This window comes from Notechis scutatus, chromosome Z (genome assembly GCF_049901735.1).
Source record: "Notechis scutatus isolate UNSWTSFEM ecotype Mainland chromosome Z, rNotScu1.2, whole genome shotgun sequence".
Classification (NCBI taxonomy): domain Eukaryota; kingdom Metazoa; phylum Chordata; class Lepidosauria; order Squamata; family Elapidae; genus Notechis; species Notechis scutatus.
The window spans coordinates 19959710-19983576 of record NC_142025.1 but is presented as its reverse complement, the minus strand read 5'-3'; the positions used below and the strand labels follow the sequence as shown (position 1 = coordinate 19983576).

The window sequence follows — 23867 nt, the reverse complement described above, 5'->3', positions numbered from 1 at the left end:
TAAAACATTTTCAACTTGAGACTTTTTAAAAATAGGAATACAGAACATTCAAGAGGCAGATGTCCCGTGTTATGGATTATTAAGTATGTCTTCTTATGTGTACTTAATTCTGCACTGAATTATGGCTGTCATGCATGTTTGCTTGTGTATGTATAATTCTACACTGAATTATAGCTGTTACGCACAACTCCATTTATGCAACCTTGTATAAATATCTCTACAGATTAAGTTTTTAAAAGTTACCTGAAATCAGGCCAAGGACAGAGCGTACAAGCATTGCAAAGCATCAATTCACTTTTCCTGGTATAAATGTAACATGCACATAGCAAAGCCAAAAAAACAGAATTTAAAACTTGGACCTAAAGTTATAGTTATTAAGGAATCTAAATGCTAATTGAATCCAATCAACTGTTCATTATTTCTCACTGGATTGTTCATTAGCTTGTTAGCTGTCATTGGGTCCCCCCCAAAGTTAATAAAATTTATTTACAAATGAAACTCCCATGGATTTAGAAAATAACTAGTATTAAGAACAGATACTATTTACTATTTTGATTCTGGTTAAAATATTTAATAGTTACTTTCCAAATCTATTATTTTCAAGAGTTGTCTGGTATATAGCAGTGTATATGCAGTACAGTAAATGTAAATGACCTGCTGAAATCATTACCAGTAAAAAGCTTAAAATTATTTTTTTTCCCACAAAACACATAACAAGTTACTTTTCTTTTACTGAAGCTTCCTTTGGCGCAACTGGTTTAAAAATACTTTGTTATTTTGCAGCAGAATACAGCTTATGGTGTTGCTAACTACTGCACAGAACGGATTTGCTGCAACACAAATACCAGCTGTTATAGTATGTTCTAAGAGGGATTATCAAATATTCCTCAACTGAAGTTCAATATGTTTTTCCATAAAAACACAGCCAAGAGCCAGGAACGTAAAAGGAATATCCACACTGCACCTGAGGCATTTACAGTGCCCAATAGGACTGTTAAAACCAGACATTTAAAGGACTTTAAAAAAAAACCAGAAAGAAATCTCATTATTCCAGTTATATCTTGTTTCTATATCACACTGTATCAGATTCTTCTGGCAGCTACCATGTGGAAACAGTAAAATATGTGTAGTTCAACAGATTGCTGAATTTCCACCAGGCCCTTAGTAACCTCTCAGGCTCCTGTAGTACCTATGCCATCTAGTGGTTGTGGGCTTGTGCAACATCTTCTTAGAAAACCATAGTTGGAAGGAGCTTTTTCAGGGCAATGACTGTTACCTGCTGCTCAATGAAGGAATCCAAATCAAAGCATCCAGACTATCTGAATACATCCAGAGAAACAGTTGGTTGCCATCTTCAATATATAACAGTCGATCAGTTCTAAATATTGCATACAGGTAGTTTTTGACTTACAATTTTTTTTTTTTTTGGTGAATATTAGAAGTTAAAATAGGCCTGAAAAAAGTGACTTATTCCATTACACGGCACTAGGGATTCGAACCGCTGAACTGCCAGCCTTCTGATCAACAAGCTCAGCATCTCAGCCACTGAACCACTGTGTCCCTTTTGCATATGTTAAAGAGGACTAGGACAAAAAAGCCTGAATCCTGGAAATTGTATAATGGGAATGCTCAGTAGCCCAAACTTCCTTATCCTGCTCCACAAATTGCTATTAATATTTTTACCTGCTTTAGACAGCACTGATGCTTGTTTATGGAAGGAAATTCAAATTAATTACCAAATGCAATTTGGAGAGATGCCATCCTTCAATAAATGCAAGTTTGTAGTACATAGGACTGTTGCCATCCTGGGCTAAAAATAAAATTCAGTGTATTCCAACATTCATTTTCAAAATCCAAGTGCTAGAAAGCATTATTTCATAAAGTCAATTCAATTTTCAAGAATATTGAAAGTAGTTATTCTTAAGGTTTTCCTAACGTGTTCACAGGTAATTAATGAATTGTTACATGTAGAAAATATAAAGCTATTCAAAGCTGGAAATTTTGAATAACTAGGGAAACAATGTTAACATAATTAATGTAGCCTTTAATTCAAATTTATTTTACTTTGAAAGTTCTTTCCATATTACGTACAGGGTTACAGAAAGAATATTAATTTTTACCAGTAGAGGGAGCTCATAGTACATAAATTGCACAATTTCCTAAGTGTATTTCCCAATGTGCTGAAGAAATATTTCTCAACCCTTTCTTATTAACTTTATTGCCTTACTACAATCCTTATTTCCAATGAACACTATAAATAATTATATAAACAAGTTTTGGTCCAACGCATACACACATACACATAATGGTTGCTACAGAAGCTCATAACTGAGTGCCACACTGTTGTATTTGTAAATAATGACTAAACATTATGACTGTACTGCAGTTGAATTATAATTTGATTTTTTACTTCAGTACTAAAATACTGTCAGTTTGCAATTCAATTCAGAAATTCTTTTACAAATGATCAAACAATAAAACAATTACACAATTATGGCAGCAAAAAAGAAGAAGGGGTATATTCACTAGTAGAGGATGGGGGGGAATTATTTTTTCTTGTTTGCATAGTGGGTTTTTCTTTTTGTAAGCTGTCCAGAGTCACTGACAGCGAGTGGACAGCCACACACTGCAATTAATCAGATTCAATAATCTCCTACAGCATAAGAAGATATAGAAAATTCTTTCTTATTATTTATGTTTCATAGGGTCATTCATTCATTCAAATGATCTGTGAAACAATTGTTTGGAAAATGTTCATTATCAATAACATAATTGCACTACATATTCATTCCATGCTTAACTTCCCTTCAATTTTACTGGGTCCGTAAATTGGGTTGGCAATACAGTCCCCAAGGAGGTTGGTGCTTCCAAAATTTCAGTCTGCCTGGTATTGTTGAGTCCAGGCCAAGCAAAGAGATTGTGGCATCCATGGCAACCGTGGACTTCTTTCAAGTAACCGATGGCCCAGTGCATACCAGTAGCTGCACCTTGGATATGGTTTTAGTCTGAGAGCAGTTAAGAAGTCCTCTAGCAGTAGACAATATTGAGAAGAGTCCATTGTTATGGGCAGATCATTTTCTGGTTGCCTTTTGTTTTACCGATGTCATAGGGAGAGCAGTGCTGTTTGAGCAGCCTGCCCCAAGTGACCTAAAGGGCTTCCCCAAAAAAGAGCTTGGAATTTTTCCTAGGTGATTTGGCCAAGGTTCTAGGCAATGCCTGCAATGGAATCAAGGACAAGGACTGTATCATCCCTATGCAAATTCTGCATGTGAACCAATCTTGGAGTACTCCCTGGTTTACTGGGGAAATGAAATACCAGGACAGATGCTCGGAGCACCATCTGAGGAAGTCTAAGGAAAGCAACGTGTCAATTGTTAAGAGTCTGCAGCAGAAATTCAAATCCAGAAAGCACACACAGATGACCGATTCAGCAGGATTCATTAACTTCTTTATATAAATAATAAAACAATGTAAAACTTAAAATACCAATGCAGTAAAGTTACAATCAAAACACAAGCAGCAGCTTCAGAGCTCAGAGATTAGTTTCAGTTTCAGAGGTGAGAGCACAAAGCCACGCCGACGCCTTCCAGTCTCAGCCCCCAATTTAGCACCCATTGGTTGACCTTGTTACCCATGTCTCTGCCAGTTCATGAATATTCTGACATCAATGTGTCTTCATACATATTATATCTGCAGCTATGCTCAGGCTGATCTAATCCCAGGACCGCTGTGAGGATTAGCCAGATTATATGGTGGATAAAATTGTTCAAATCCATTCCATCTTAAACTGTGACTAGAAAACACAGACTTCGGTTTCCGGGTTGCTATAATGGTATGTGGGAATGACAAGTATTTCAGAAGGGATCCTCCACAGTTTCTTGGGATGTGCTGTAAAGTAGGGGGATGTATTTTCAGACTTGCAAAATTCTCTTAATGAAACCTTACAATAAAGTAGAATTAGCTTCTCTGTGATTTCTGTCTAGTCTACCTTGCAGTCTGGTTAATGTCAGATGAGTTTAAGCCAGTGACTCCTAAGGAAGAACAGATAGTCTTCGCCTTGTGACCACAATTGAACCCAAAAGTTCTGCTGCAAAGCAAATCATTTGTTAAGTGAATTTTGCTCCATTTTATTATCTTTCTTGCTATGGTTGTTAAGTGAATCAATGTAGTTAGTCACATGGTTGATAAGTGAATCTAACTTCCCCATTGTTTTTGCTTCTCAGAGGGTTGCCAAAGAGGATCACATTGTTGTGGTTCGCCGGCAGCAGGTGCAGACGGCAGAAGTCTCTGACAGCGAGGACTAAAGGGAACCAGTCAGGGAGTCTGGCAAGGACTAGGACGAGGGTCCTGCATCTGATGCAGGGATGGGGCCAGGACCATCTGAAAATGGGGTGGTGCCTTCGGAGCTTTTGGAGTCTGGCAGCAGTGACACAGAAGACCCCGGAGAACCTGTGCCCAGTGCGCAGGGCTGCTCAAAGAAAGCAGCTGAAGCAGCAAGGGCGACTTGGGAGTAAGGCTGGAAGGTGACGGCCCCTCTCATAAGGGATAAAAACCAGCCCTTGGAGATGTGCTCTTTGCAGGAAGCAAAGACGTTCTTTAGATTCTTTGTACTCGTTGAAGCCCTGCTAACTCCGGTTTGTTTTTTAAACTTCTGTTGGTGGATATTTATCAGTAATTAGACTTCTGTTCTTGGCAGCCTTTTACAACCTTGAAAGGGCTTGCTTTTATCTCAGACAATTAGGTTTAAATGACTCTTGGCTGGGAATGAAAAGAATTCCCAGTGCTGCATTAAAAAAGATTTGCTTTTATACACAGTTTGTGTTTGTTTAATTTAAACAAGGCTTGGGTCAGAACACACATGACCTCAGGACACTGCAACCATCATAAATGAGTCAGTTGCCTAGAGTCTGAATTTCGATCATGTGACCATGGAGATGTTATAGCGGTCGTGTGAAAAATGGTAATAAGTCACTTTTTTAAGTGCCATTGTAACTTTGAATGGCCACCAAATGAACTGTGGACTACTTATAGACTGTGTTGCTGGTTCAGCTATCTGTCTACTGGATCCAGATCCGTCCCATAAAAATGACCATGGAAGTGACCCACAGTTCAGTACAATCTTAATGGAAAGGGTGTTGCCTCCTACCTTGAAGGTTGTGGTAATGCGTCCCTCCCCAAGAGGCCATCCTTGGACCCAATGGTTTCAGTAACGATATACAGACTATGTCCAACCTTTCCTTTCTGGGGCAGATTGTTGAAAGATAGTTGATGTACACTTGATAAGAATCATGGAGAAAACAGACTATCTAGACCAGGGGTGTCAAACTCAATTTCATCAGGATTGTGTTTGACCTCAGAGGGACAGAGTAGGCATGGCCAGGATGGGCTTGGTCAGCTTGACCTCACTTGTGTTGGTGGCCTGAGCGCTCTGCCAGAGAAAACGGTCTCCCGAGCTCTGTTTTCAGCTGAGATGGCCTCTGCCAGTGAAAATGGAGCTTGAGAGGGTCGTGGGCAGCGCTCCACAGGCTGTTTTCACTGGCAGAGGCACTGGCGGCCAGTCCTTCGCTGTTTCCAGGGCAGCCCCATAGGTCAGATCTAAGCAACCTGTGGGCCGAATCCGCCCCCCCCCCCCAGGCCTTGAGTTTGACACCCCTCACTCTTTTCAGTCAAGTTTCATGCCAGGGCATGAGATAGCTTTGGTCACATTTATGTATGACCTGAGGTGGAATAGGTGATCCATCCTCGTCCTCCTTGATCTCTCAGCAGTTTTTGATAAACACTGGTATGGTATGCTTCTGAATAAGCTCTGTGGGGCTGGGGACTGGCTCCACCATTCAATGGTGGCCCACTTTAGCTCTGAAAGTTTAATTCCAATCAGTATTGGTTGGGGATAGAGTGATCTTTCAGCTTATCTTTTGTGGGGAGTTGCAGGGTTTTACTCTTACCACCCCTCCTTTTCAACATCTGCATGAAACCAATAAGTAGGATCACCTAATGGTTTAGTGTTCAGTTTACGATCATATTCAATTACAGGTTGTCCTTCACTAATGACGACAACTAGGTTCAGAATCTTGGTCAACGAGTGCAGCAGTTAAGGAAGATAAAATGTGATCACTTTGCTCTATGACTCTATGACCCCAACTCTCCCAGTTGTAATTGTTCAATAACCATACAGGTTGTTAAGCAAGGGGCTGGAGATTAAGAAATGATTGTGAGAACAATGGTGTTCTCTAGTTATTTCTCACTGAATTCGAGTGTGCTGAGGGATTTCCGGAAATCCTCATCTCAAATCCAGTGAAAACACTACAAATGTCATCATTCTGGAAGGCTAAGAATGCTGGCTTCACTAGCCTTTTCTCCTCCCCTCCAGAGGGGAAAATGTTAACAAATGTCAGCACTCTGAAAGACTCAGAACGCTAGCCTTTACTAGCATATTCGCCAGAAGGATTGCCCCTTCCTTCACAGAAGGGAAGAGAAATCCTTCAAAGCATTTGGGGAGCAGATTTCGAATGCAACTTGCCTTCCACTTGCAGCCTTACCTACTCATTTCTCCGTTCACCAGAGAAACTAGCAGAGAAGATTGCAAACGGTAATCACATGTTAGTAGGACACCAGTCATAAATGAGAACAGATTGTCAAGTACCCAAATTGCAACCATGTTACAACCCTGGTCACTTCACAAGTGGACTTTGGAAACAAAGTACATATGGAACTGCCCTTGAAGACTACTGGAAAGCTTCAAATGGTCCAGGATATAATAGTGCAGCCAGTGATGTGCCCATGTCACATCTCTGCTTCACAAGTTGCAATGCTTAGCTGCTTTGGTTGCTAGTGATTCGAAGTGTGGATCATTACCTATAAAGCCCTACATGGCATAGATAATGGTTACTTGAGGGTTTGCCTATCTCCCACAATATCTAGCAGGGTTGGTGGATTCCGGATTTCAGTTAAACAAGCTTCTCTATAGCAGCATCCACTCTCTAGATAGAATGAGGTCCACCCAAGATCTAGACGGCCCTATGCTGCAGGTAATTTCCAAGGGCCTTGAAGATGGTTCTTTACCCAGATTTTTGGGGACTGTGAGTCATATCCTCTTGAGTTATGTGGGTTTATATCTTTTTTTTCTTTTTGCATCAAACCAATTCTTGTCAGCTCTTATCTTTTATGAACAAAATGTGGCTCACTGGGTTATTGTTTCAGAGATAGTTCCTTAACTAAGCATTGAAACTGAATGGCCAAGGGCAAAAAAACAGTGTAGGAAGCAGCAACTTCTGATTTCCTACTAGCTTGACCACAGCTGACTGCCCTGTAGCAGCTGATAGTGAGCCGGTCTATTTGGGCTTCTGAAGGGCTAAGGCAGGATTAGCCTAATTATCTCCACCAGCCAAAGGAGGGGCCAATCAATCTGGCCTCCAGAAGGCTAGGGTAGGACTGGTCTATTGAACCACCATTCAGGAATAAGATCTATAACAAGATGATTTTTTTTTAAAACCTACCTGAAGGACTTTAAGAATGTGAGACTAAATCTTAACTCTTTTTTTAAATGATGATTATTATCTAAAATTAACCTTTGGTTTTGGCAACATAAAATTATCAACTTTTACATTTTAGTGGGTTGTAATCAGCATGGCAAATGCAATATTAGCTAAAGTACAAGAGTGACAGAAAAATGCTATATCAAGTCAGTTATTTTTTTTCAAAAATATAGTAATTGCAAGCTGTTCCACTAATAGGATGGTTTAGCCAGAAACTGAGTTTCTGTTCAAGACATGGAAGAGATTTACAGAAAGCCAAGCTAAACATTATAGGTTCTTCTCCATCAACTATCAACCTGCATCCTTAAAACAGTATTCTCCCTTGGCTATCAGTCTCTGGGAATTATTAAATTAAACCATTAAAAATGGGAAAAGTTTCTGGTACTAACTTGATACCTTCTGAAAAGGGGTGGGATTCAAATTTCTTAACAACCGGTTCTGTTGGTGTGGCCTAATTTGTGAATGTGGCTTGGTGGTCATGTGACTGGCTGGACATGGCTTGCTGACTGGGCATGGCTTGGTGGTCATGTGACTGGCTGGGCATGGCTTGTATATAAATATTATAAGTATTTATGTAAATATTGAATATTTTATTAAAAAAGAGCAACTTTTACCCAAAATCAGGCAAAGCAGGCAGATTGAGTTGCTCACAGAATCACAGATTCATTCAGAAATCTATCTTTCTGCAATTGGTTACCTGAGTCTGTCACATAAAATTTGTTTCCTAGCAAACTCATAAAATTTGCTAGCAAGCAAACTCACAAAATTAACTCACAACACACCGTGTATGTAAATATTGAATTTTTTATATAAAAAAGAGCAACTTTTAATCAAAATCAGACAGAACAGGCAGGCAGATTGAGTTGCTCATAGAATCACAGATTCACTTAGAGATCTGTGTTTCTGCCATCTGCTACTTGAGTCTGCACTGAATAATAGAAGTTTCAGGCTCAGTTTGCTTTTAGATTAGCTAAAAAGCAAGAAATCTGATGATTTCCTGCTTTCTAGCTAATCTAAATCTCCCAGCACAGCAGAACAGCTGATGGTCGGGGGAGGAAAATAGCAACTTAGCAGGCAAGTTTGATGTGGCGCGATTTGCTGGTTCTCCGGAAGGTAGAATCCCACCTCTGGTGAGAGTATGTTTTGCGTGCACGTGTAGACCATTTCCTAAAAACCTCAGCTGTGCCGCCCGGCCAGCTGACAGGTGTGCAGCATTTGAAAATCCTCTTTTCTGCTTTTTCAAAAGCAGCTGAGGTTGAAAAAGCAGGAAATAAAGGACAGCCAAGAGCCCAGGCGGGCAGCTGGGCGAAACAGAGCAGCAGACACCAAACCGGCTCAGTGTATGCTGCTCTTCAGAGCTACTGGTTCTATAGAACCGGGCCGAACTGGTAGCATCCCACCCCTACTTCTGAAGTATTAAGAAGTAAGGGGAAATGATGGGTTCTCCTTAGAATCGCTTTATTCACATATATTAATAACACATTCCAAATTCCTAAAGGCAGGAATTATTCTATTACTGTTTCACTTTTTAAGTAAATATCTTCCAAATATTGTTGGATTAGTCTCCAAGCATTCTGGTAAAATATATGCATGCATTTTGTTCCAAACGCTTCTGGATTGGTTATAACAAATTAATTAATAAAATAAAAATGAAACACATTTCTAGCTAAAAACAAGTCAGCTTTAGGGAAGACAAGTTGGCCACAGATCAATATGTTATCTTGCTGTTTTACCAGAGGAATATACGCTCCCATACTCCCACTCTTGAAATTTGCTTTCATTGATTTAAAATCAATCACTGATTCCATTCCTAGAGTTTGGTGGAAGCAGTTCCATTCATTCATAGATCAAGGGTTACTCTGCGTAATTTGGATGGTGCAGAAAAACAAAGTTATATGTAAGTTACAAGGTAACCACAGCCTTCTCCTTGCAAATATCTCAGTTCATAAAGAAGTGAAATAGTGCTGTATTCTGGGCTCATCTTCATTTCAGTATCTATGAAAAACTCATCAGTTATCACTTAACCAAAGCAGAATCCCACTTAACAATAGATAGCTGACTGCCTCTCCTCTGTACCAATTACCTGGCCATCCTCTTCATAACTCAGGTTTTTGCAAGTACTGAAGGTAAGAAAAACTCACCATAAAGCATTCCAAAATGAAATCTCGATCTTTTCACTGCCAGAAATAGCAACGGCAGATAAAACAAAAGGTACAGATAATCTTTGACTTACCACCATTTGTTTAGTGATCACTTGAAGTTTACGACACTGAAAAAAGTTACTTATGGCCAGTTCTCACAGCATCCCTGTAGTCACATGATTTGTGCCAGTTTCCAGATCCCAGGGTCACATGATCACCATTGCTACTTTCCCAGCCAGCCCTCAACAAACAAAATCAGTGAAGTAAGTTAGATTCACTTCAAAATTGTGGTGAATTCCAATGATTTGCTGAACAACCATGGCAAACAATAGTCAAAATACAGTGCACAAATTGCCAGAGAAAACATCCATTAATTATTAAAAGTAACAATGCAAATGGATAGATAATTTTACGTTATACTTAACACAATAGCTCTGTAACAATGTGAATCGTTAGACTTGACCTGACACAAAGCTATTCCATATCGCACATGAATAAGAAATGGAGCTACATTTTAAGAGGATGTGAATTAAATCTGCCCACAAAGAATATTCAGGAAAACCTAGAGATGAATGGCACACACCTGTTGGCTGTGCAAAAAAGTAAAATTTAATCTCACACACCCATTTCTAATTAAAAGATCTCAGCTAATTAGTCTGGCAAAGGCCAGTATCTTAAGAAAACTGGTTCTTCTGTCCTGTTTGATGAAAGACTACCAAAAATACTATATATCAACAAGTCCACTTATTGTGTCATTCTTTTCTTTTTTAACTGAGTTAACATAGCAATCTTTTTCACCCTCCCTGTAACATGAGTTATGTCAAAATGTACGTGACAAATACTATTTTGCATCTGAGGAGAATAAAGTTCTACATTTTTGTCCCATGGACTATCTCCAGGAATAATATATACGGTCGGAGCCTTTGATTTCTTCTCTAGCAAATTTTCATAACTTCATCCCTATTTATATTGACTGTTTCCTAGTATGATTTGATTGCTTATTTGTACCCATATTACTATCACTGTGTTGTACCTTATGATTCTTGATGAATGTATCTTTTCCTTTTATGTACAACATATGCACCAAGATAAATTCCTTGTGAGTCTAATCACACTTGGCCAATAAAGAATTCATCCCTATAATCCATACTCAATGCCAGTGATTATTTCAACAGACGAAAAAAGAAATGGGAATGGCACCAGTTACATGGGAAAACAGAATGGCTTTTATGCCTGAAAATGAAAGGAATACAATTAGAGTTCAAATTGCTCAGGTAGGAAGAGAGGATTAGGATCAAACTAACTGTAAGGAAAGGATTAAAAAAAGAAACACTACTTTCTCCATGCAATTTAGTCCTCACTTAACAGCAGTAATTGTGCCTGGAATTTCCATAATTAAGTGACACAATTGTAAAGTGCAAATTCACATGACCACATCGCTTTAGTGTGGGAAACTCCAGCACTTCTAGTTCTTAAGAGAATCCTTCCTGACATCGCATGGTCACCATCTGCAACCTCCTGCAAGCTTTCCCATTGATTTTTCTTGTAGGAAGCCGGCAAAAGATGTCACAAATGGCAGCCACATGACCGTGGGGAATGCTGCAACCATCCTAGGTACAAGGACCAGTCTTAAATATCACTCTTTCAGTGCTGTTATAACATTGAATGGGCGCTGAATGAGTGATTGTTAAGCAAGGACTACCTGTTTATATTTCAATACACCAAGTAGCCAATTAAACTTTCCATCTTGTTACAATCACCATAAATAAAATTACCTCAATAACCAGTTCCTGCATTTCTTATAGCTCCTTGGCAGAAAAAACTGCAACAGCATTGAATGGAAAGCACAATGGGAAATATATAATAGGTCACAGGGAAAAAAGAGTGAATATGCAATTTCTTTGACAGACAATTCTCTGGCTTGCTTTTAACGCCATAACTTATTTTACAATGCGTACATGCTGTCACCATCATAAAGCTTTAGGAAATACACAAAAAAATTCCTTGAAGAAATATGTCAGATGCAACAGGGAGCAAGTTAGTCACTGCCCCCTCCCCCCAGTTTAAATTGAATAGATACAGCAAAGTTTTAAAAGACAAGAACAGAATCCATGAAACGACCAAGCTTAGCACAACAGGTGACATCGACTGATTCTCTACTCTTGCCAGGTAACAGATGCAGTGCTAAACCTGCCGTGTAATCCTATCTAAGTCCACACCGAAGAAGCCACAATATATCCCATGGAACTCACAACAATTGGGATTGCAATTGCCATTGTTAAGCGATGTGGTCATAAAGCATGATGTCGCATGACCACACTGCTTAGCAACGGCAATTCAGGCCGTCTCTGTTGCTATCATAACGCCAGGATGTTCAGGTCATTAGATGGGAAGAGGTTGGAGTCCTAAATAAAGAGTATGGTGGGATGCCCCAGGCAGGCACTGGCGGGGTAGGTAGGCCAACGAAGGAAAAAGACAATTGGAGGGTGTTGAGAGGTGTAGGTAGGTTGGTGAGAGCCAGAAGCAGGCATAGGGATCATGTACTCTACAGTGGAACTCCTTGAAATGTCACAACTTGTGAAAGACTTATGGAAAATCTCTGCTTGTGCGAAGCAGGCAAGAAAGGTCTCAAATGGCAATCCCACAACTGCAGTTTACTGTAACTTCACAATCATAAGCTGGGTGCCAGAGCACTCAGAACAAGGTTATATATATATATATATGAACATGGGGATAGCTGCACAACATTTGCAATTTCACAGACCAATCACAAACCTCCCTCATTCAATGCTGTTGTAATTTTGAATGGTTGCTAAACAAGTGATAACAACTCGAGGAATACCTGTGTACAGAACTGTTACCTAAACGATCCAATCAATACCAAAAAGTGTAAAGATCCTTACTGCAAAAGAAAGCAATGATTCCTTTGGTCTGTCTTAATGGAGAATGGAATATGAAGCAATAGTAGGGCTTCCCTTTCAAAAAGTCCAATACTGATGTCATCCAGCCACAAAATGAGTATATGTTGAAGCAATAACCTGGCTCTTGGGATGAATTCGGATGCACAATTCTGCCCTAAATACATTAAGAACAAGGTGGTCTCAGACAATATTTATATCTATTGCTAAATAAACTTAATAATAAATAATGAAATCTAGTTTAAATTCTCCATTTATAAATCTCCAGTTGTGTCTTACAAGGAGCTTTTTCTTATACTCTTTTCTCTGCCCCTTTTTGAATGCAAGTTAAAAAAAAGTAGTTTCTTTTGCTGTTATTTTTAGTTTTATGATTCAAAATGTGCAATGTTTTGTCAGATCTTAAAAGAGGTTTTTCCTCCTCCTTTACTTTTAAAATATATACCCTGCTTCTCCAACAATACGGCCTCCCCCAATAGGAAGTCCCAGCATGTTTTATAGGCATGAAATGAAATTAAGCCCCTCCCCCCAAATTAAGGCCTATATTAAAACATGCGAAATGGGGGGGAAAGGTGGGGGGGTTTGCCGTTAGGAAGTACTTTTGTTGCACACCTGGATATGGTGCTGCCTGCATTGACCCCGATACGAAGTGCCCCACCAACGCCAAGGTCAACATCCAAGCCGTCGCCACCCGCCCGCCCAAAGATGCAAGGGGGGGGGAATTAAGTCACCCCCCGAAAAGACGGCCTAGCCATTTTTTCGGGGCTCAAAAAAAAATAAGACCCGGCCTTATTATATGAGAAACACTGTAGCTCTTGTACTACCTATATGTTTTCCAGTACTGCCTATTTGATTTTACAAGAAAAAACATTTCACTGCTAAATGATGTGATGGATTATTAAAATTATGTTCAACTCTATAAAAATGCAGATTTGGATCCTTCATACAGATAAACACAATCTTACATTCAGCAACTAAAGTTAATTTCTATTTGAAAGAATGATAACACTGTATTGCATTAAAAAATACTAAAATTAAAATAGGACAGTTATGTACAACAGGCATTTGAAACATTAATACCTTTAGTACTAAAGTGTACCTTGAATACTAAACATTCTCGGCCTTTAATTAAATATGCATAAATTTGTTGCCATTAAAATAATGCAGAAAGAAAGGGATACAGCCTTATTCTTAAGCTTACACATCATAGCATGCACCCTTAGAACCTTTCCAGGTGAGAGAAAAGCCTTTTGCCACATATAGATTTACGAGTATTTTGCTTTATCTGCTTTCTGTGCTGCAGATTAAATATAAACAATGAAAACAGAATTTGATCCTGTAACTAAACATTATAAACATAGTTGTTTGAGAAATACAGGATACAATATCAATATTAAATCTTAAAATATCCTATTGCTCTTGGAAACAATATCCTCTCCATCATTCAACACCTATGACAAAAACATATCTCTGGTCTGTCAGGAGTTATATAACCTTATGCCTAAAATGTGTTTAGTAGTGCAAAGCACTGTTATGCTTATAAATTAAAGATATAAATACTGTCTGTATCAGTGTTAGAGACATTTTTGAGGGGGGGGAAATAATTACAGTGAACACCATCATCGATGCTGTTAATTCCACTCTTGTCATTTGCTTTATTTAACAAATGTACATGGCCACTCATCTCACTGAACATATCTCTGGACAGTGTGCAACCAATAATTAAAACGCCATGTCAAACTACTATAAACAAATAATTGTGGGAGTACATCCATATAAACATATCACACAGGCCGCCCAAGAAAAATCATAGGGAATAATACTGATCCACTTATCTTGTGGTATTGCAGGAATAAACACACCTTTTCCCATAAATGCATGACTTCTTAGAATTATGTGGTTCTGAACAAGTCACAGTAGTCTAGCTACTGTGGTAGTACGGACATGCTAAGCCATAAGTGAACTAAGATATCGGTTACATGGTAAATTGATCAGCCTGGGTTTGGCGACACAAATGAATCAAACAAATCACATGGCTCGATTTGCACAATAACTGAGCCATAAATTAGAAAAATACCCTTAGTTTTAGCATGTTTGCAAACCCAACTATAGTTGGAAACTGCCCAAATATTGTACTATGGCTGACTATTAGATTTTATTGTATTTTTATCTTTAAATGTAAAAGCATGCTAAAGTGTATAAAAATCATACTTAATCCGCTATAAAAAGCAGTAAAATAAGAATTTGAGCAATAAGAATTTCAGTCCAATTCTACACCTCTAACACTGAATAAATGTCTTATGAACAGACTGGTATTAATTTAAAACATGATATATTTACTAGATCTCCTGTACCTAAAGGTATATTTTAGGCGTGAAAATATATCTTGTATCGTTTATTCAAGGTTTGCCAGAATTGCCTAGAAGAGCAAATTGCATGTGCCTGGTGTAAGAAGAGGAGAGACAGATACCCCACCTCACAACTCCCATTACTGCCTCCTTTATTTCAGAGCCTCTTTCTTTATGTAACGGTATTGTCACTAGCTGAAGAAACCAGGCATTTTCTCACACCTTAAACCCTCCACCATCTACCCACGCCTCATTCTCACGACTAGTTTGACACCACGCTACATGTTTATCCATGGCTAACTTAACCACCATGGCGCGCCAAATCAACTCAGGAAGTTAACAGAAGCACACATTGAGTCAAACTAAGCCGATCGCTTTGGGGTTTCCAAAAATGCGTGTTGGGTCCGGGAGAGGTTCGTGGGTCGTGGGAACCCCAGTCCGCCTTTTCTATAGCCGAGCCACCACTAAACTCCGCCGTGTTCTGTAAAGCCCAGTGCAAGAACGCGGCAGAGTCGTTTCTCGGTCGACTCAGATCTCACCTGCTGCTGGGCTCCACCGCCAGCCGCTGTCGCAGCCGAAGAGCGACCCTCGGGACCTCCCTCTGTCCGCACTTCTAGGAGCTGCAGCCGGGCAGGGCGAATCCCGCCCAATCTCCTTTCTCGCCGGCGCTTTTACCGCAGCCACCGGCCGAGCACCGACCCTCCCGAGTCAGCGTGGGGAGGGGGAAGGCGCAGCGGCCCCGCAGTCCCTCCCTCCACCTGCCCCGGGCGCCTCACGTAGCGACAGGCTGCGCTCGGCTACCGCGCGAGGTCCATTCACATCCTCCCCATTCAGCCGGGGCGGAGCTCTGAAGACAAGAGAGCGGGAGCGGCGAATTACTCGCCCCTGTTTTTTGTAGTCACTGTCCTGATTGGCCCCTGCCTGCCGGGAGTGGGGAATCGAAGCTCACTCCGCCTGCCGCCAACTGGAAGTCTGCTTGATTGGAGGAGGCGAATGTCAATCTGGGACTGATTGACGGCTCTTTTACAACGCGCAGTAGCGCGCGTGTGGATTGTTGGGGAGTTGCGCGTGGACTTGTGAAGATTGGTTATTTAATTGGTTATTTAATGGTCTAAGTGTGGAGTGATTTTTTTAAAATAATATTTGGGACATTTCCTTGTTTCACTTACTTGCAGACGCGAAAGCGTAAAGAGATACACGTGTTAAATTAGAACGATCGATTTCTAACCCTGCATCTAGTTCTAAAAAACGTTGCAACAGGTTGCTGCTCTTGAGATTGTGGTATGTTTTTGTTACATTAATAAGATTTTTTTGAATTACTTTTCATCCTAAATTTCATAGCAATGACCAAGCGGAACCCCCAGTTGAATAAACACCCTAAAATACTATGAAAACAATGGCTGTGGCAAAAAAGGAAGAGGAAATTTGTTCAACTTCGTTGAATTTTTCTAAACTGAGGCATCAACCTCATAAATAAACCTGAGAAAACGAGCTGAACCATCTTTTCACAAATTCAGTAATTTCTGACAATTGATAGAATAAATGCAGAATGAAACATGTTTCATGGAAACTACACAGATCTAGGGTTTACGGGGAACAGATGTGGACTGCCGAAATCTGGATTATCACTAGAGGGCAGCAAAGAAGCAACAGCTGGATTAATGAAACTTTCAGATTAAGCAACTGTTCTTTCACGAGGAAAGGATTGGTTTTAACTACAACAAAAACTACATGTCAAAATGTGGTTTTTGGGCATGTTCTGTAAATACAGCACAATTACACGTGTGGTTTAGCCCAGTGTATTAAGATATTGAGCCAGTTTAGTGAATGTGTAGCATTTTCTTTAGTCATTCAGTGTGGCTACTTGCTTTAGTGTGAAGTTGTAAGAATAAAAGCTTTTGGCTTGGATAAATTCCATTCAACTTTTTCAAGTTGTGTAATTCCAACTGAAATTTGGGGAATCACTAGAGAGTTGTCTGAGGAACAAGGGCTGTATTAGTGCAATGACCAAAGATGAATTGGGATTTTTCAGCTGGTTATAAGTATTGATAAATCTAACACAGGAACTAAGGAGGATAGAAACAGCTAAATGACCTGCTGGTGCCCTTCTCAATTATATGTGAAATATATTACTGATATCCATTCAGATGCCACACTTTCACCCACCCATTTTATTTATTAATATACAAATAAGCAAGTAACTGACAAAACAATGACTCTAAAACAATGAACTCATACAATGCAGTAGAAATATCCTTGTACATAAGAAACTTAAATGTCATGGGATTTTCTTTGACTTTATTATGTCAGACTATTTTAAATGAATTACAATAAAAGAGTCAATTAATGGTCTTAAGCATATGTTCATGTTGAAACTGAACTTCGCTTCAGCCTATTTGTAAGCCATCTTACAATACATAAAGAGTCAATAATGCGTGGTTCCAAGTAAAATTAATAAGATGAAATAATAAATATTGATCCTTTATGTGGATGAATCCAGTCTGTAATAACATCATGTACTATTAAGAATCAAGGGCATTTTGAGAAGGGATACAACTGCAGTTCAATTATTGCATGTTCTATTGAACTACTTTTATGACTAAGACTCAAGGTGGCATTTGGTATCATTCACACCATTTTCCCCACCACAATAACCCTATGAAAACAGTGAGCTGAGAGTAGATTTGAAGTAAACCTCAATTCTAGCACAATACTATATCCATTATACCACATTAGTGAATTCAGGCCACAATATGGCACTGTTTGGATTTCTGCAATGTGCCCTACATTTGAAAACCTCAGCTGGTATAAATTGTGGTGGCTCAGGCAGATATGGGCACCGGTTGCTTACCACATGTGACTGCTCAAGCTGAATTGACTACAGGTTATTTCCAGATACAACTAATGGTGCTGGTTTAAAGCCTTCATGGTTTGGGGCCTGGCTACTTATGGGATGGTCTTTCCCCAGTAGTGTCTACCTATCCTGTCAGATCTGGCAGGAAAGGCCTGCTCTAGGTGCCTTCTATAAGGGTCCAGGAAGAGAGCTTTCTGCCCTAGGACTACCCTTTATGACATTATTCCCTCAAAAATTAGACTTTCTCTGACCTATCTTTTCACAAGATATTAAAAACCTAGGATTTGCCATCAAGCCTGGCGCTATGATAGTATACGTGAACTTATTTCTTGATCTTGGCTGTGATAGTTGAGTTCCTGAGCTGCTTTGTTATATTATTTCTGTTTTTAAATTTGGCTGGTTTTTTTACTAAGTTATTTTGCCTAATCATGCAAATGAAATGGACAGTTTTTTTTATTAAGTTTGTTATTTATAAATTTAATAAATAACAAACTTCCTAAATGTTGTGATTACATGTCATACAGCCAGTACATGCCTATCACATACCCTCAATAAATTAAGCATGCAAACTGAGTGGCCTATTATGTAAGAAGAACAAGAGGTATAAAGCTCTGAAATAATGATTATAGGGACTTTGATGCTCAAGCTTTCTACATCTAATGTATGCATGGCGAGGGCTGTATAAATCTTGTCAGGCTGAAGATTGCACTTGGGTTGTGAATCTCATTCCCCACATACTGGGGAATGCATGCCAAGAAAGGGAACAATGCCAGGACAAAAATGGTAAAAATGTTCCATTAATTACAGATAACTGAATTATTTTCTCTACATTTAATTTAAAAGCTACCATTCAGCAACATTTGGAACCCATCTACGCTTTTATGGATCCAGGTTTGGCGATCTTAACACGAAGACTCCAAGCTCAGAGGTAATAATATTGGCTAGCCCCCAAGGACAGATCCACAGTTAAGGGCCAACAGATGACTCAGGAGGACACACTGTTTTAAGGACAATTCTGCACTGCAGCCTAAGCTGCTGGTCTCCCCTGCTACATTTTAAACCTACTTCAGAAATTTGAACTTCCACTCCAGATTGAAGTGGGGTGGATGCTGAGACCACAATACTGTATAGAATTGGCTGTTCCCCCTGCTTTTTGCCCTTACTTACTCATTCAGGAAAGCAACCCTAATTGACTGGCTTCTGTGTAGACTGCTCTACCAGTGTGTATTTTTTCCATTTTAGGGATTGTTCCTTTCTGACTAGTCCCTGTTGTTTACTTTGCTTTCCCAGTTATTTGCACACATGGATGAATTCACCGCCCTTTCCAACATTTATCTCTTTTGACACCAACACAGACACTCCCTCCCTTTTTCCTAATGTATCATCCTAGTTGGTACAATAATCAAAGCATTAGGGAACAGGTTGTTCTTTGGTGCCTCTGTAAGTTCATGAAAACTTTCTAGCAAGGAAAAACTTCACAGAAACAAGGCAGTAAGTTTGTTGAGATCTAAAGATGTTTAAAAAAAATAAAGGGAACCTTTGTGGTACTGTGAGTATGGCATGGCAGAGCAAGATACTTCATCCCACCTGAGCAGAAACAGAAAGCATGAGCACATGGAAATAGTAGGTAAATGAGGTATGGCCTTCTTAGTCTGAGAATGGGCGTTGGTAGAAGTTACCGTGAACGCCCTTTCTATCTATGCTGCGAGAGAGCCCAGGATGGGTTGACTCCTTCCTATGACATCATAGCTGAGTCTGTACTAACATATAAAAGCCAGGCCCCGGGAGAGACCCCAGCTTTGGCCAAGATACTTGACAGACTGAAAGGTGTCTCTGAAAGCCCAAAATAAATACAGAAATATGTCTTACCCTCTCCGGACAAATCAAGGGAGGGGCTGGGCTCTCTCACAGCATAGATAGAAAGGGCGTTCATGGTAACTTCTACCAATGCCCATTCTCCTCCATGCTGCATCGAGAGCCTAGGATGGGACATACCAAAGTTTGCATGTCCACGGGCGGGTCCTCGTCTGGCTCATCACACCGACTGTAGAACCACTCATTGAAGCACCCGTCTGCCAAAGGCTGCAGTCGCTGAGGCAAAAGCATCCAGACGGTAGTGTCTGATGAAAGAAGATGGGGATGTCCACGTAGCCGTACGACAAATCTCCAAGGATGCTTGGGTCATCCAGGCAGCAGAATTGGCTGCGCTTCTGGTAGAGTACGCCGTCAGACCCCGGGGAAGCGGAAGGGCCGCAGCTTTGTAGGCCTGCTCAATGCAAGACCTGACCTACCCTGCTAATAGTAGGAGAAGAGGCCTTGTGCCCCAAGTGAGAAGGGAAAAAGGAAACAAACATGGCTTCCGACTTCCTGAAGGAGGAAGTGCACTTAATGTATATTCTAAGAGCCCTTCTTACGTCTAGCGTGTGCCACTGCCGCTCTAAGTCATGGTGCGGGAGAGGACAGAAGTCAGGCAAAACAATGTCCTGGACCTGTGAAACCAGGTGTTAACCTTCGGAATAAATGAGGGGTCCAGACGAAGAACAACCCTATCATCGTGAAAGGAACAAAGGTCCTGTCTGATGGAAAGAGCAGCAAGCTCGGAAACCCTCCTGGCAGAAGTGATGGCAACAAGGGACACTACCTTCAGAGTCAGGAAATGGAGAGACACTGTTCTAAGGGGTTCAAAGGGGGGCTTTTTAAGGGCATTAAGGACCAAATGAAGGTCCCAGGAAGGATACCTGTGAACCACCAGAGGGTGCAGGTTGGAAGCCCCTTTCAAAAACCTCCTGACTGAAGTGTGATGGGATAAGGAAGGATGCAAACCCCATGAAAGGACTGAGGAGAGGGCCGCAACCTACCTGCGTAAGGTGTTGGGGGCCAAACCTTTCTCCAGCCCATGCTGAAGGAAGCTAAGAACTTCTGCCAACTGGGCTGAAGCAGGAGAAAGACCCTCCCTGAGGCACCATCGGGAAAAAGCCTTCCAGGTGGCATCATAGATGCACCTTGTAGAAGGTTTGCGAGAAGCCAGGATAGTGAGAATGACCCTTTCTGGAAGATCAGCTCTCCTCTAGCCGCTGCCGCTCAAGTGCCACATGGTCAGCTTTAACCATTGGGGCTCTGGGTGGAGTAGGGCCCCCTGGTGAAGGGAGATTAGATGGGCAAGGATCCTCCAAGGAGAAGCCACTGATAGGTTGACCAGGTCCGCAAACCAGGGCCTCCTTGGCCAATAGGGTGCCAGGAGGAGCTCTGCACGTTCCTCCAACCTCTTCTGAATTACTGCCGGAATGATGGGAAGCGGGGGAAAGGCGTAGATGAGACCCTTGGGCCATCTGTACCGAAGAGCATTGGTCCCCTCCGCTCCCTGGCAAGGAAATCTGGTGAAGAATCTGGTGACTTGGGCATTTTGAGGAGTGGAGAAAAGATCCACCTCCGGTGTTCTGAATCTGAGGGAAAGATCCCTGAATAGAGACGGAGGAATGGACCATTCTGCCTGGTCGACTAGGCTCCTGCTGAGCCAGTCAGCCTGGGAGTTGTCAACCCCAGAGATATGGTCCGCCGAGATCGATAATAGGTGTTTCTCTGCCCATAACCCCAACCATAGAGCCTCTCTCATGAGGGCTTTGGACCTCGTCACCCCTTGCTGGTTGACATAAGCCTTTGCGGCCATGTTGTCCGTAAGGACTAGAACCAGTCACTGATTGCCTGAAATGCTTGAGAGCCAGAAAAATGGCTCTGAGCTCTAGCCAATTTATGGGAAGTGTCTGTTCGGATCTGGACCAAACGCCCTGAGCTATCTGGCCTTGCATATGGGAACCCCAACCCAGGAGGCTGGCATCGGTGGTTATCACTAGCCTGTCTGGGTCCCTGAACAGGAGTCCCCTCCAGATAGATGGGGAATGCCACCAATTGAGAGATCTCCAGATTTGTGGCGGGAGTGAGACCTTGATGGATGAGTGGCTGGTTCCTGCTTGTTGGTAGGGAAGCAGGAACCACTGGAAGACTCGGGAGTGGAACCGAGCCCACGGGACGATGCCAATACAGGAAACCATCTCCCCCAGAAGTTTGGACAGCAGTGACGGGGACAATTTGATGTTGCTGGATCTGGCTGATGATCTCTGCAAGGCTCTTTCCACGAGCTGGAGACAGGAAAACCTGGCACGACATGGTATCGATGACTGCTCCCAAGTGTTGCAATTTGGTTGTAGGAAAGAGCTGGCTCTTTTTGGTGTTGATGGAAAATCTGTGGCTCTGGAGACATGACAGGGTAATTTGCATATCCCGATGAGTCGCAAGGATGGAAGAGGAAAGAATCAAAATGTTGTCCAAGTAGCATTGGATCCTCACTGGAATAGAATGCAGAGATGCCACCAATGCTGCCAGAACCTTTGTGAAGACCCTTGGATCTGATGAGAGGCCAAAGGGAAGTGCTCGATATTGGTAATGGGCATTCTGATAACACAAATGGAGAAACTGGTGATGATGAGGCCAAATTGGAAGATGGAGGTAAGCCTCAGTGAGATCAATGGAAGAGAGGAGGTCGCCCTCTTGAATGCTCTCTAAAATAGAATGCAGAGTCTGCATTTTAAATCACCTGTATTTTACAAATTGATTGAGAAATTTTAGATCAAGTATGGCTCGCCACCCCCCTGAGGCTTTGGGAACGATGAAAAGGCGAGAGTAAAGTCCACGTCCCCGTTGAGACGGGGGAACAGGTTGAATAGCCCTGATTTCAAGAAGGTGCTGAATGGCCTGATTCATGAGGGCTTGCCTGGAAATGTCCCGAGACACAGGACAGATCAAAAAAAATTTTGGGGGGTGGGGTTAGGAAGTCCAATTGTAACCCTGACCTAATAGTGCTGAGCACCCAGGTGTCCTTCGTTGACTCCTCCCATTTGGAGGCAAAGAAGGCTAGGCGACCTCCGATGGGTGGGGAGAACGAGGGATCACTTAGAGCGATGAAAGGAATGACCCCCTCCCCCCAAAAGGGCAGTTTACCAGTAGAAGGTTGTTGCTTGCCAGATGTTTCTGCCCGTTGGTCTTGGCATTGGGAGTATGGCCTGTGAGAGCGGGGAAAGCGAGATGAGGTCTCCGCTCGGAAGGCAGGAGGGTGATAAGGAGCAGGGTGATAGTCGGCTTTCTTCCCAGAGGAAGAGAGAATTTTACGTTTATCTCTGATTTCGATGAGATAAGGTTCCAGAGCATCGCCAAAAAGCTTATTGCCTGCGAATGGAACTGAAGCCAGCTTCCATTTTAGCGTGACTCCGCCTGCCAATTTCGGAGCCATAAAAGTCTTCTTGCTGCTACAGAAGATGCCATGGCCTTGGATGCAAATTTGGCAGAATTGAGAGTGGCATCCGCAGTGAATTCCGCCACCGCAATAATCTTATTAAGGTCTTGGTGAGACCGAAGGTCAGAGAGAAGCAGGCAATCTATTCTGGAGTTGGCGCAGCCACCGTATGGATGCCCTGGTGAAGAAGGATGCTGCTGTTGAAGCCCGAACAGCCCAAGCAGCAGCCTGGTGATTGCGCTTGAGGGTCTGTTCGGAACGTTTATCATCCGGTTTCAGGATATCTTCTGGCTCCATGGGAGTGCCCGAAGATGAGAACGAGGCCAGAACAGGAATGTCAACAGAAGGCACTGCCAGGCCATTGTCAGAGCTGCACTGACATTGTAGAAATGCTTATCTAGAGAAGATGGGTGAGGACCTGCCGAAGGAGAAGCGCACTGTTCCTTGACCATGTCTAGGAACAAAATGGGAGAAGGCAAAACCTCTGCATGCACTAATGTCAGCCTTCAAGATCTTCTACTATTGCTTTGCATCTTTCGGCTGTCATAAGTAACAGGGGGAGGAGGGGGGATAAGTATGGGAAGCGAGCTGGAGGTGGTACAAACTGGCATTTTATAAACTGGAGGGGAGCAAGGGAAAAACACAGCAACCAGCTACACGATCAGCTGATTGGAGCTCTTATCAGTTTGCCGATCGATCGTGTTTACGGTCGCTCCAAACTGCAGGCGTGGGGGAGGTCTGCAGACGCTGCCCAGCTTGCCTGCACAGAGCTCTGTGACGCTGCTCC

The 23867-nt window shown here is 41.7% G+C and overlaps 1 protein-coding gene across 4 annotated transcripts in view; it reads right to left on the bottom strand.

Moving 5' to 3' along the window:
• MPP7 (MAGUK p55 scaffold protein 7) overlaps window positions 1-15788 on the bottom strand; it is a 76232-nt gene extending 60444 nt beyond the window's left edge. For 3 of the 4 annotated variants that reach the window (XM_087946672.1, XM_087946675.1, XM_087946676.1), the window contains exon 1: window positions 15479-15788. The gene's annotated coding sequence lies outside the window, so the exon portion shown is untranslated. The remainder of the gene's footprint in view (window positions 1-15478) is intronic. The other variant, XM_087946674.1, reaches the window with a different exon arrangement.
• Between the last annotated feature and the right edge of the window lie 8079 nt (window positions 15789-23867).